This window comes from Pecten maximus, chromosome 12 (assembly GCF_902652985.1).
Source record: "Pecten maximus chromosome 12, xPecMax1.1, whole genome shotgun sequence".
Classification (NCBI taxonomy): Eukaryota; Metazoa; Mollusca; class Bivalvia; order Pectinida; family Pectinidae; genus Pecten; species Pecten maximus.
In genome coordinates, this window is record NC_047026.1 from 4,701,471 (window position 1) to 4,714,882 (window position 13,412).

The 13,412-nt window shown below is 35.4% G+C and overlaps 1 pseudogene; it reads left to right on the forward strand.

The window, feature by feature from the left end:
• LOC117339720 overlaps positions 1 to 13,412 on the forward strand; it is a 344,709-nt pseudogene that overhangs the window by 214,739 nt on the left and 116,558 nt on the right.

The window sequence follows — 13,412 nt, forward strand, 5'->3', positions numbered from 1 at the left end:
TAAATTGTGATATAAAGCCATTTCCGTGTTTTGTTTGAAAGAAGATTCAGATAAAACAATATGTATTTCATCAAATTCATTTTATTATTTTGCCGTACCTGAGGCATCGCTGAAACCGTGCATTTGTTTGTAGTGACCAATATTAAGTTTAAATAATTTCACCTGGCCGAAAAAAAAAATCCTACTGATAACATATCTGTTAAGCTAACACGATCCTGACAGACGACTATCAGGTGATGTGTACCCTACTTTTTTACTTGTTCATATGTAAATAACTGTATCAAGGTGAATAGTTGAAGGACCCATTATAGTAATGACGAATCGTGGAAGAACGAGATAGCCGTATTATATTGTATTGTATTCCCTATCTAACTGTATCTTGCACTAAATTCATATTTAAATTTATTCACATTTTTTTAATGTCGCACAGAGTCTAATACAGCAGGCGCATTATTTCATGATTGCATTCGATTTGTATCCCTCTTAACTTAAATCCGACTGAAGAAACATTTCAATTCAGCGCCCCGATACTTCACCCTAACACTGCCCTGCAGGTAGGGCCGTAAGAGTTGTACCTGCTGCCCCCATTTCATGATCGTAAGAGGCGACTAAACTTGGGATCTTATCTTTTCTTTTTCTTAACAACTTTCTTCTTTCTAACGTCTCCCTTGACACTGCCTCACTTTTGGCCTTTAGTTGAGCGTTCGCCCCTGTGAGGAAGGCTTTGGGTTCTGTCCCCTGGCCGAGACATACCAGAGTCTTTAAAAATGGTAGTTGCTGCTCCTGCTTAGCGCTCAGCATACAAGGAGTGGGACAACTGGTTCGCCCGTTGTCAGTATAATGTGACTGGGTGGGGTGTGCTGCTGGTTGTCTTCGGCAGTATGCTTCAGTGAGGTAGCACTATAAATCGGCAAAAGTTGCGGCCTATCACAAGGAGACTTAACACGAACATACCGCAGCCTCCCAAAACACACATACGCACTCACCACACGCATGCATGTCGCACGCACGGGAGGCCGTCCTTAAATGACCTTTGATGTTAATAGGACGTTAAACAAAATAAACCAAACCAATCCTCTTCATTATCTTACAGTCCCGTGGACTATATAAAAGGCCTGAGGTATACTTGGGTGAAAGGCTTACAACTAACAATTTTCTTTTTATTGAATAATCAGGTTTCTAAAGTTCGAGTCAAGATTTGACAATTGACAGGTTTGGCAATAGCCATCTTATACGTCACGTATAGTGATATACAGAAACGTGTCAAATAAGTAATTTATCAAAACCTGTTCTACGTAGACTACAGAAGCCGCCTTACAGGTAGGCCATACGAATTATACTTGCTGCCCCTTTTGCATGTATAGCATTTGGATCTTTTTTTCTGTCTGAACCCCAATGTCTCCTTTGACAATGCCTCGCTCTGCTGAACGTTCGCCCCTGTAGGGATGGTTTTGGGTTCCGTCCCCTGGTCGAGACAAGCTTAAAGTGCTTGACATTTTGGAAATGGGACGACTGGTTTGCTCGTTGCCAATAAATTGTGACAGGATGTTGTTTCGTACTCGGTATCTTCGCAGTATGCTTCAGTGAGGTAGCATTATATATCTTCAAAAGTTCCGAACTATCACAGGGAGATTTAATACGAATATACTACAGCAACCAAAACACATACGCACTCACCGCACGCACAGGAGGCCGTCCGGATATGGCCTTAGCTGTTAATATGAAGTTGTGCAATAATACACCAAACCAAATTCTATAGAAGTCCAGCAAAGTAACTACTTTTTACATCTTAACTGAAACATTCTGATGGGTCAATAAAAATCACGGTAATTTATAATATCATCAGAGTAAAATCTTACATCATCACAGATATCAGTGTCAAATTGATAAATTCCGATATTTGCCTGGTCTGCCTTGCAGGTAGGGCGTAAGAATTGTACCTGCTGCCCCCATTGCATGATCGTAAGAGGCGACTGAATTTAGGATATCCTTTTTCTTCTTACAGACGTTCTTCTTCCCAATGTCTCCCTTGACAATGCATCACTTTTGGCCTTTACTTGAGCGTTTGCCCCTGTGAGGAAGGCTTTGGGTTCTGTCCCCTGGCCGAGACATACCAGAGTCTTTAAAAATGGTAGTTGCTGCTCCTGCTTAGCGCTCAGCAAATTAGGAGTGGGACGACTGGTTCGCCTGTTGTCAGTATAATGTGACCGGGTGGGGTGTGCTGCTGGGTGTCTTCGGCAGTATGCTTCAGTGAGGTAGCACTATAAATCGGCAAAAGTTGCGGCCTATCACAAGGAGACTTAACACGAACATACCGCAGCCTCCCAAAACACACATACGCACTCACCACACGCATGCATGTCGCACGCACGGGAGGCCGTCCTTAAATGACCTTAGCTGTTAATAGGACGTTAAACAAAATAAACCAAACCAATCGATCACCAGTGATCACTGCCTGCGGCAAGTATCTATAATCGACCCGTCAAAGTGCCCGAGGTTGACACGGCGCCATAGGACACTCGCTAGGTACATACACACCGTACATGTGTCCATTTATTCAAAAGGTAAACTAAATCACTGGGCGTGCGAACACCTCGCGGGGCACCTGCAATGCACATTTGTATAATATGCACTCGTACAATTAAAGTCAAATTTTGCATGTTCATAGGCTAGAGATTCATCGGTATGATACAGAATAAAAAAAATTATAGCATTTAATTAAGTGTGTGGGTGGGGGGGGGGGGGGGGGTGCAAAAACCTCACCGGACACTCGCATGTGTATTGCACCGTAACTTTGTCGGTTCATTTGCATGATATGCCCTCATCCAATCAAAGTCAAATTTTGCATGATGATAGGTTTGATGTTAATATGTATGACATAGAATTTGAAAATATCTCTTAACGAAATGCGGGGCATGCAAAAACCCTCACAGGACACTCATTAGGTACATCCGGATTAATTGAGATCTGATACAGTGAAACATGTTTACATTTAAAGGAAATTATGTCCGCAAGCGGTTCATAACGGCCGATTGAATGGTTAGTGGTAATTTCATGAAATATAGAGCACGGAAGCGAGGTAGGTGACTGACGACAGAAAAATGCGAGTGGGGTACCTTCTCTCTATATAATAACAACCAGAAACGGGTGTTTTTTAAGGCGCTTTATAATCGATTTCAATGTTGTATCGGTGCATAAATAGACAAGAAATGACGTAACAAGTTAAAATTAGACAATTCATTTCCATTATAACTTTAGTTCCTGACCCCAAGTACATGTGGCTATGTTCACGTTATGTGAATGCTGACACAGACACATTTACAAGTAAAAGGCAATGCATATACTGTCCATATATCTATGGCATGTGTATACATTTGTACAATTTTACAGGTCATTGTTTATACCCCAGTTCAACGACTTTGCTCGGTCCACTACTGAAACTAGTTATATCCCCCAATGACAATGGCTGTTATATACATATGATGTATTGTGGATAAAAGAAAATAAAAAAAAAACTAAGAAAGAAAGATACTAAAGAACATTCTGATAAGTTCATGGTATTTTTACTTACATTAATGTAGATAAGCTAGCAGAAATGCAATATTAGAATATATATACTTTTTGTAACTGAGGAAACAGTAGAGTCTTTAACATTTTTTCTAGTTTTTAGCAGATCATCGGGCTTGAACACTTGTCTGGTAGATAGATATCTCATATAGTTATCCAAAGTATATGGTTATGATAAATAAACAAAGTGGCATTAATTTATCTCTGTTAAATATAATACCTTTTAATTTGTCTATTACTCAAAAGACTTCTGCTTATACTTGCTGCTGCTGAATCGGCAATCAATCACAGGACTTTCCAGCCTTCTGATCCGAATCAAATATACATGTACAGTTGAGTGTAGACTAATGGTAACATAAAGCGCACTCCGTGTGCACTCCGTTTGGACTTGGAGTCCACTCCGGTAAAACTCCAGGTAAACTTGAAGTGCACTCCGAGTTTACCTGGAGTTCTATCAGCAATTATTAACAAACAATGCATCTAATGTAATTGATTTTTTTTTATTAGAAACCCTATAATTATAAGTGACTGAATAGATATAACACTTTGTTGAAAAATGTATGATATCATTCCTTTGATTTGAAGAGTTTGAACAAGCCACGCCGTGAATGAATAGAAATTGGAAATAAACAAAAATATATTTGGCATATTGTTTGTGGTCTCTCAAAGTCTGAATGTGCACTGGAACTATCCTGTACTCAAAGTACTACTGTTTTTAATATTTCAAATACTTTACTTCCACAAGTTAATAATTTACCCAACATACAATACAAAAGATTAATTTGGGTTTTTTTATCACCTTGATAGCATATTCTGGATCCAATGTCTAGTTTTGTTTAGAGTTTAACATCATACTTACATTTCCATTTGGTAAACCAACTGTTTGTTTTTTTGTTATGGTAAACCAACTTTTTTTTTTAAAGTTTGAACATTGAACTTTATGATTTTATAATTGTCTTGAACAACCATAGTACATTCATGACCTGTATCTGTTACATAAAATGTATGAGTGATACATCGATAATAGATATTGACTGAATAGGAATAGAAAACGATGTAGTTTTTACAGGTAAATGGTACATAGGTTACCGGTGTCCAACTGCCCAGAGGCAAATTGTACCTCAGGCTCTATAATCCTATTTCCTGGACGAGAACAAAGTGTTTGGTTTGGTTTGTTTTGTTTAACGTCCTATTAACAGCTAAGGTCATTTAAGGACGGCCTCCCGTGCGTGCGACATGAATGTGTGTGGTGAGTGCGTATGTGTGTTTTGGGAGGCTGCGGTATGATCGTGTTAAGTCTCCTTGTGATAGGCCGGAACTTTTGCCGATTTAAAGTGCTATCTCACTGAAGCATACTGCCGAAGACATCCAGCAGCACACCCCACCCGGTCACATTATACTGACAACGGGCGGGTATAAGGCTATAGGTTGGTTTTGGAAAATTGTGAATTTATATTCATTATACCATGGGAAATTTTTATTTTTTTTTTTTCGTTAATCTCTTTCTTTACAATAATTTTTTTAAGGCAATGTCTTTATATTTTTAATCTAACAAGATAAGATCATTTCTTAATTTGATTTGCATTATTTTTTTTTCTGAACTTATATCATTCAACATTGTAAACTCTACATTATGGACACCTTCATAAACTGGCCAATACGTTTAGTCTCAATGACTTACGGTTTAGACAGGATACAGCTTATTTTTACTTTCTAATTTCTTTCTGATTAAGGCCTCTCATATGGAGAGCTATAATCCTTTCCTTCAGGTCAGGAGATAATCTTACTGTTCTGATGGCCTGAGGCTACACACCCTGCTCTGCACAACTTCATCATTTGAAGCCATACAACGAAAAAAAAAATTGTATTTGTTTTATTTTTTCAGAGATTTTCATACAGTGTAAAGTACATAGTATACAATTGTATTCAGAATAATCATTATTACAGCACCATAGAATTGTAGATGATCCAACACAAATACACACATCTTAATCCAGATTCATAAAATCATTTACTTTTGATGAATTTTCTTAATGTTACTTTCCCACTGTATTTAAAGAAAGGAAGAAAGCAGAAGAGAAGGTGTAGAGCAAACAGAAAAATCATAACAATAAAGCAATAGGAACGAAACAAGAAACATGGACAAAGAAATATATATAGTAACAAAGACAGACATAGAGACAGAGAGAGGTATCAGAAAATCAAATATTTACAGTATGGTTTGTAGTCTAACCCAGATGTACCCAGGATAGACAGAATTGCTGGTAAGGCACTTTAGGTCTGACTTATAATTAGACCAGCTTTACTGTATATGAATGAAGACTGGCAAGGGAAAGACAAGAGGATTTAAACATGTATTGTCGTCAGCAAGTGTCACCACATATGATTATAGCAATAAAATTTTATTTTGAAATCTTATAGAAACAATAATATGTATTAACTTTGGTTACATATAACATTACAAAGTATAGCAGTAAACAAGAATCTAAGGACAATAATCAGCAAATTAAAGTTCTAAGAGATATTAAGTAATTTTTGCCATTTTTTCCATTCATTTGGAAAATTTTCCTTATACTTGTCCCCTTTACCCATTGCAATATATTTTTGTGTAACATAATGATCTTTAATAGTTTTTTTGAGACCAGTCAAAGATAAATTATTTTGTAGACACCTTGTTGAATAAATATACTGTTTAATAATTAAAATGATTGTACTGTCTATTGGTGTTCTTATTCCATCTTGATTATATAATCCAAAAATAAAAGTTTCCTTATTATATGCGAAAGATATCATTAAAGAATCTAATAAAAACTCAAAATTTTGTAACATAACTTGCACCTTATCACATTCCCAAAGTGTATGTTCTATTGTTTCAATATCAGTTTTGCACCAGTAGCAATACGGATTTTCTGCTATTCCTGCCTTAAAAGAAATGAATATGTTGTTAAGATGTGTTGATTAATTCTATATTGTAGCCACTGTAGTTTTGAATTTTTGGTTATATAAAATTGCAATTTGTATATTTTCCTCCATGTTTCATTATCAAAGTTGAAGATATCCCATTTTTTTCTTCCATTGGATATTATGTTATTTTTACTGAGTAAATAGTAAAAGTCTTTTGTTCCCTTTTTACTGCGAAAAAGAATTTCCATATCAATTGGTATAAATGGGTATATAGGAGATGATAATTCCTGTTTCTGAATATGTTTTCTAATAGCTGAGATAAGTCCTCGATATTTAAGGATGTTTGTATTAATATCAAAGACCCGTTGAAATTCTTCGAAGGAGTAAAATGAATTATTGTTTTTGTTTATTAAGTCACTAATTACAATAATTCCTTTATTGTACCAATCTTGATAAAAATATTCTGATTATCTACTTTAATTATTATTATACCAAATTGGTGTTTTAGCCAACATATCTGGGGATTTATATAAATAGTTTTTATTAGATAGTTTTATCCATGCTTTAAAGACATCTTTCCAGAATAGATTTTTACATTTATTGTGACAAATTTAGATATATTCCATCCCACAGTTAGCCATAAGGTGATCATCAACAAAAGATCTAATTAACTGCCATTTACTTGAACTTGTAAAAAGTCTCCTTAACCATGTTAGCTACAAAGATTCAATGAATGACTTCACATGTAACATTTTTAGCCCCCCATCAATGTATTTTTTAATAGTTACATCTCTTTTCACCTTATCTATTTTACTTTTCCAAAGAAAACAATACAGTTCTGTGTTTAATTTTTTCAGGAAATTCTCATCTGGATTTGGCAAAGAGATAAAGAGATGATTGAACTGAGAAATTAATAAAGCCTTTATAATATGAATTCTACCGATTGGAGTTAAGACTCGTCGTTCCCAAATTCTAATAAGTGCCTTTAACTTTACTAATTTCTTATCATAATTTAGTTTAGGTATTCGATGAAGGTCAACATGAAATTCGATTCCTAAAAGTGTAAATGTTTGATTTCCCCACTGTAGATTCAGTTCAGGGTAGACAACTTCATCACTATATTTTTTGCTTCCAATCCAAATAGCCTGGGTTTTAGATACATTTATTTTCAATCCTGATATTTTTGCAAAAGATTTTAATTCATCAATAGATTCTTTAAGGGATTCCTCTGTTCATCCAAGATCAGTGAAGTGTCATCAGCATATTGAGACAGTAAAATAGGAATATTATCAACATCAATACCTTTTATGTTATTATTGTTCCTTATTCTAATAGCTAAGATTTCAGCACACATTATAAATATATATGGTGCAATTGGGTCCCCCTGCCTACAGCCTCTCTCTATTTCAAAAAATGGAGACAGATTTCCCCCTTGATTAATCGCTGAGGTTGAATTGTTTGTAGAACCTTCACCCATTTCTTAATATCTTCCCCAAATTTAAAAAAATCGAGAACTTAATCAATAAACTTCCAAGAAACAGAGTCAAAAGCCTTTTCAAAATCAATAATCAACAACATTCCAGGTATATTTTAATCTTCTGCATATTGCATAATATCATAAACAATTCGAGTGTTTTCCCCAATATAACGTCCTGAGATGAAACCCGTTTGATCAGTATGAATTAATTTGTTCAAAACTATTTTTATTCGGTTAGCTATTGATCCTGATGCTATTTTATAAATAATATTGAGTAAAGAAATTGGTCTCCAGTTTTTAAGATATTGTCGAGGCTTATCTCCCTTAGGTATACATGTTATTATGCCCTGTCTTTATGTAATTGATAATTGACCCTGATTGAACCCATAATTAATTGATCTGACTATAAAAGTACCTAACTGTTTCCAGAAGCATTTAAAAAATTCCACAGTGAACCCATCAGAGCCTGGGCTTTTATTATTTTTCATAGCTTTTAAAGTATTTGATGCTTCATTAAGAGTAATTATACCTTCTAATTTGTTAGATTGTGCCTCTGTTAATTTTGGAATATCAATATCTTTTAAAAAATCACCTAGGTGAATATCCTCTATATAATGATCAATTGTATACAATTTTTTATAAAAATGTTTTACCTCATCGAGAATTTCTGCTTGTTTAGTTATTTTATCACCATTTTCTTTCTCTATCATTGGTATTAACTTTGAGGTGTAATTTCTGTTTTCTAAATTTAAGAAATAATGTGTTGGTTTTTCACCCTCCTCTACCCATTTAGCTCTAGATCGAATTAAGCTACCTTTTAATTGATTAAATCTTATATTTTGTAATTCTTGTTTTTTTTATTCACCCTGTCTATATCAACCTCATTACTATCTTCTAGTTCACGTATAGTTTCTATAAGTCTACTTTCATTCAAATTCTGTATCTTTTTTTTATATGACGAGTGGGAAATGGTTTTGCCTCGAATTTCTATTAAAAGTGTTTCCAAAAAAAGTTGATCGCTTATCGTAAATTGTATATCAGAATCGGGTATATTGCTAATGTTTTCTAAATGATAAACTGGAAGAGCATATTGTCTTTTAATGTCGAAAATAAGTTTATTTATAAGTTCTAAGTAATCTAAATCATGTAAAAGTGAATTGTTAAACTTCCATAATCCTTTTCCTTTTCTGAATTCGTTAAACTTTAAAGCAATTACAGGAAGTGAATGATCTGTTCTATATCCTGGTTCAATATTTGAATAATGAATGCTTGGTAATGAATTGTCCGAAATAAGAAAAAGATCTAGCCTAGCTTGTTTAACAGGATTACTTCTCCTCCAGGTGTATCTTCTATTTTCTGGATGCTGTTCTCTATATATATCTACCATTCTCAACTCTTCTATAATTTCAATTATTTTATTCCAGGCTTTTGGGTTATTTATATTTTTATAGCTTTTATCATAATCCACTGTAGGGTTCAAAACGACAAATTTGGACATAGGTATTTCTGTGAACCAAGGACAGTACCTGTAGCTTGCTCCTAAAATTCACCTGGCACAGTTCTCAGGTGTGTTAGGCCAGAGTCAGTCATGTATGGCCAATAATAATAGCAATTATAACAGACACTGTCTTTTATTATTGGCTGCCCTGTAGGTAGGGCGTAATAATTGCACCTGCTGCCCCCATTGCATGATCGTAAGAGGCGACTAAACTTGGGATCTTATCTTTTCTCTTCTTTCTAAACAACTTTCTTCTTCCTAATGTCTCCCTTGACAATGCCTCACTTTTGGCCTTTAGTTGAGCGTTTGCCCCTGTGAGGAAGATTTCTGTTCTGTCCCCTAGCCGAGACATACCAGAGTCTTTAAAAATGGTAGTTGCCACTCCTGCTTAGCGCTCAGCATATTTGGAGTGGAACGACTGGTTCGCCCGTTGTCAGTATAATGTGACCGGGTGGGGTGTGCTGCTTGGTGTCTTCGGCAGCATGCTTCAGTGAGGTAGCACTATAAATCGGCAAAAGTTCCGGCCTATCACAAGGAGACTTAACAGGAACATACCGCAGCCTCCCAACACACACATACGCACTCACCACACGCATGCATGTCGCACATACGGGAGGCCGTCCTTAAATGACCTTAGCTGTTAATAGGACGTTAAACAAAATAAACCAAACCAAACCAACCCAATTCGACTCATATACGTATAAACACTTATTTTGTTTTGACTTTGAAATGCAAATGATATTTAATATTACACACATATTACAAAGGGACACATTTAGTTTTGGGTCATTGTGTGATTTTCGTTTTTGGCAGAAATACATGCACACGGTTTTGATTGTAGAGAATTTGAAGTTGTCGTTCTATCCATTACATGTTCTTAGATCAAGATGTTATCGACAAATAATGACCCTTTTGTTGACTGATTATGATATTTGACTATATAAGTGATTTTTAGACCTAACAGCGTGACTTTTAGGATGCCACCCTGTTGAACTCAACTTTCATGTTTGGACATTACATAAGAAATTAAGCAGACAATTTTTTTTCTTAAAGTGTCGTTGTCCTGAAAAGGTCAGATAGAAGAAACATAATAAAGACACAGTTCATTTGTGTCCGTTCCTTTGTCTTGAACTTTTAGTTTTATTTTCTCCTATATTTTCCAGTTTTCTTTGAAACTTAGATTGCATTATTACCATTATATGTAATGGTTTTTCAAGATTTTTTTTAATTTAGTTTTGGCAAACGTTATTGTCTTTTTGATTATTTTTGTCTGGAGAACACTTGCTATATTTTTAAACAGATCTTTGAAAGTGGATAGACTTTATAGTCCTGGTATAACACTGGTTATTTCTCTTAATTTTTCAGCATTTTGAGTTTTTAAAAAGTGATTGCCCTTGTTTATTTCGATATATGGTTTTTGTCCAAAATTTTCTTTAAAGAATTGGAAGGCTTAATGATGATTTTATCAAGTTGTTGTTGTATTGTTTATTAGTAACTCGTGATTATTGTCATTGCCTAAATCTGAAGCTAAGATATTTACCTTGCATTTGAATGCTGTAGGTTATAGCATGTCATTAGTAGCCACTCTTTTGGTGATGCCAATCTTTTTCAATACAAGATAGTATATTTAAGGATTGAATAAAGTTATATTGAGATGTATACGGGTCACGGTTCATAATAGATTTGTCTCAAGACCTTTCGAAGTTTATACTCCCATACACCTCAACATAACTTTGTTCAATCCTCAATCTAATTAAAATCTAGATGGTCATTATCACTACGTTACATGAACATCTAACAACATCCCATCAGGGGTCACGTTCTGATGACCTCTGGTATGTGTGTATTTCACTTTCAGGGCGAATTGGCATTTTGTCGTTGTCATCGAAGCAAAATATTTCGTCACAGCACACATCTGAAGAAAACCATCTCGGCACAGTATATAGCTTTATGCTTTATGGGACGGACGAAATGACTTGAAACAAATTGACAGATTATACAAGCTATGCACTCTAGGTAGTCATGCTAATTCAGACATAAAATCCACTTCCAAGATTCTGGAAGTTGTCATTTGATTGGCTAATCCAAAAGGTCACCCTGACGTGACCCCTGATGGGATGTTGTTAGATATTCATGTAACGTAGTGAGAATGACCATCTAGATTTTAATTAGATTGTTCAATCCTCATATTTATATTGTTTTGATATGTTTGTATAATATTTTGTCCTTGAGAAATAGGGACTTGTGCAAGACTACGACGGAACTTACCGAAATGTACGTAATCACCCTTCGTCTATATATGGTTATTACTTTCAGGATTTCTTTCGTGAACAAACTTCAAAATGAATTAAAACAACTATTATTTTAATGTAATTTATTTAATATAAATATGATCACGTTTGAAAAGGAATTAAAAAATATATAGTACAAGCTCGACAAAGGTATTCCTACGTTGGATTTGATATAGTTAATTGAAAATGACTTGAGTTGACTGTGGTAGGTTCATTGAGTCTGAATTAAGTGGAAATATAAATATAACACTATGAATGCCATTCGATGGGCGTATATTGTTTCGCCCGTGGTAATCTTGATTGTTTAGGTTCTTCTAAAAATCTAATAACAAATTATATATTCTGGTAAAATGAAATTGCTTTCACATTTAAAATCAGTGGTTTTGAAAGAAAACATTCAATCTATGATATGAGCATAGGGCAAGGCAAGAGATAACCTTAACGTCATCATCTTTCCACACTTTTGTAACCGTAGATGCAGTATGTACAAAGGTTATCAGTTCACCGTCGCCTGATAACATAGATGCATAATTCGATGGAGTTCAAATAAATATCATCCTGATTTCCGGACACGTGTACTTTTACACAATGTGTCATTTCCGTTACAGTATTTATATCTGTAGCTGATACGTTGCTGTACCTGTATTCTATTTTATCAAAATTATTATCTGCTGTTGGAATATTGAAAGGAAGGTAAGAGCTTTTCAATTTAAGTACCCCCTTCTGGATTTACTAACTTCCGACCTATAACACAGGGGTGAGGGTTGGGTTGGTCCTAAACCTAGTCCGTAAAAGCTTAGAAAATCTAGTCGGTAAAAGTGCAACCATTTTTGGGTATAAAATCTAGTCCGTAAAAGTGCGACCATTTTTGGTGTATAAAATCTAGTCCGTATAAGTGCGACCATTTTTGGTGTATAAAATCTAAACCGTAAAAGTACGACGTTTTTTGAGTACTTAAAAAAATCATTAGGAGAATGCCTATCACTTCTTTTTACATAAATATATATATATACATATGTAGAAATTACATAAAAACCAGCTAAAATTATGACATTTGCTTTTAATATGTAGTATATTTTGTATTATTAGGTAGGGCGTAAGAATTGTACCTGCTGCCCCTATTACATGATCGTAGGGGGCGACTAAATTTGGGATTTTATCTTTCTTCTTCTTTCTGAACTATCTCGCCGCTGTGAGGAAGGCTTTGGGTTCTGTCCCCTAGCCGAGACATACCAAAGTCTTTAAAAATGGCAGTTGCTACTCCTGCTTAGCGCTCAGCATATTTGGAGTGGAACGACTGGTTCGCCCGTTGTCAGTATAATGTGACCGGGTGGGGTGTGCTGCTGGGTGTCTCCGGCAGTACGCTTCAGTGAGATAGCACTTTAAATCGGCAAAAGTTCCGGCCTATCACAAGGAGACTTAACACGAATATACGGCAGCCTCCCAAAACACACATACGCACTCGACACACGCATGCATGTCGCACGCACGGGAGGCCGTCCTTAAATGACCTTAGATGTTAAAAGGACGTTAAACAATATAAACCAAACCAAACCAATACCAGAAATAAAATGTCCAACTTCCGCCCTCTCTGACAAGTGTATAGACACCAACCCGTCCTCACAGACCAGTAAAAATATCCAACTTCCGCCCTCTGACACGTGTATAGACATCA